This window comes from Carcharodon carcharias (assembly GCF_017639515.1).
Source record: "Carcharodon carcharias isolate sCarCar2 chromosome 36 unlocalized genomic scaffold, sCarCar2.pri SUPER_36_unloc_5, whole genome shotgun sequence".
NCBI classification, from domain to species: domain Eukaryota; kingdom Metazoa; phylum Chordata; class Chondrichthyes; order Lamniformes; family Lamnidae; genus Carcharodon; species Carcharodon carcharias.
This window is the reverse complement of record NW_024470753.1, coordinates 195,504-197,386: the sequence shown is the minus strand read 5'-3', so window position 1 is coordinate 197,386 and position 1,883 is coordinate 195,504. Positions and strand designations below refer to the sequence as shown.

The following is a 1,883-nucleotide window of genomic DNA, read 5'->3' as shown; positions in this document are numbered from 1 at the left end:
ACTCTGTCAGATTCTGACACTGTTTTCTATGTGTTCAGCTGTTAAAGCTTCTATAATGGATGCTAGAATTTTGCCCACTACCGACGTTAAGCTGACTGGTCTATAAATCCTTGTTTTCTCTCTACTTTCCTTTTTATATAGTGCAGTATTAACAAAAGGGTGGCTGGGTTGTCAACAATCCTATTTCAAGTGTACATACAACAATGTTCAACCCAGGACACAACCAGTGAAGGCTCGGGGTCCACTAACGCTGCAGGCTAAACTCCCATCCAGTACTTGTTGTCCTTAACCCTGCTTCTAATCTGCTAAAATTTGCTCTATAAATGTATTTCTACATTGACCTTAGAGATACCCTGGTGCATCTGCTCTGAATGATCCAAAAAACTGTTATCACACAGCTAATTGGTTTTCAAATCTGTTTTAATATGTTGGTAACTCGAGCAAGATACATTGTTAATCCTGTTTGAATAATATCTTGCTGACATACTGAATAAAGATGCAGAGTGCATTAATAAACGCCAATTCCAAATCACAGAAAGCTGGAGAGGCTGGAGTGGAACTGCAGGCAGTATTTCATGGTTAGAATAGCTGGCATTATGAGATTATTCTGTTGCCGCTTTTGGCGACATCGTAAAATTGCACCGAGAATACACCTGAATTTACACCGGTTGGATTTTCGGAATTTCCCGACCAAGGTGGAAAATGTCTGCAACACGTCGTGTTAGGGAAGAAGACTGTGAGCTCTCTCTCCCTCCTTGCTCTCCAATCAAAGTGTGGGATCCTGATTGAAGGCCAAGCGGGCATAAAGCGTCTGTGGGGGAAAAAAAAAACGAATCTGTTAATGTAACGAACACCATCATCATCGGGATAGCAGGAGGTCATTCAGCCCCTCCACTCTATTCAATTAGAACATGGCGGTTCTGTATCATAACTTCCATCCATAACTTCCACCTTGGTTCCATAATCCTTAACCCCCTTACCCAACAAAAATCTATCAATCTAAGATTTGGCATTTCCAATTGATCCCGCAGCCTCAACAACTTTTGAGGAGAGAGAGCTCCAGATTTCCACTCGCCTTTGTGGGACAAAGTATACCCTGACATCACCCCTGAATGACATCCCGATAATTTTAAAGTCCTGCACCCTTGTCCTGGACTCCAACCCGCCAACACCGACTACTCAACCCGCACACAAACACCAGATCTGCTGCACCAGGGCAAAGAGTTTATTTCTACAGACACGATCGTATCCTTTTATCATTTTAAAACTCTTGATTAAATTACCCCTTAATCTTCACCACGAGAAGAATTGAAGCTTTTTTTCTGCCATCCTGTACTACCAATGACGCAAGGTTATCTAGATTGATCACAATAACTATGAAATTTAAACCTTGGACTAACATTTTGTGAAATGTATCCAGGCTTAAGGCAACAATTCAATTATTTTACCTCTTTATTCTCTCGTTGTTCTCTGCAATCTTTCATTTCCTCATTACTCTTCATTTTTCCTGTTAGAAAGTAAAATTTGAACTGAGCATGAGAACATTTCACTCTGAACAGGCTGAAAGTGTCAATAACCCATTGATAAATGGATGTATTGAGAGCGCCGCGAAGTTACAGCATCTCCCAAAAATCGCTACCTGTCTGTCGGGTCCGGCAACTCCTTCTCCCGGCCACAACGATCACCCCCACAAGGAGAAGCGCTGCCGCCAGCAAAGCCCCGGAAAGCAGAAAGCTGCAGGTGGTAAAGAGCGGAGAATCTGCAAAAAAAAACTTCAATTTAAAAGAAAGTTTGTGGAATTAATTAAACTTATGGGGAAAATAATCACAAATTAGATGCCTGATTTCACCTGGAGACGTGAATAGATTTTTACATCTTTCATT

At 41.4% G+C, this 1,883-nt stretch overlaps 1 long non-coding RNA gene across 1 annotated transcript; it reads right to left on the bottom strand.

Annotated features, from left to right (window-relative positions):
- Positions 1–402: 402 nt before the first annotated feature.
- Positions 403–1,511, bottom strand: LOC121274457. The gene is made up of 2 exons (XR_005942258.1): positions 1,449–1,511; positions 403–811 (listed from the first exon to the last, which is right to left on the bottom strand). It is a non-coding gene; the product is annotated as an uncharacterized LOC121274457 (long non-coding RNA).
- Between the last annotated feature and the right edge of the window lie 372 nt (positions 1,512–1,883).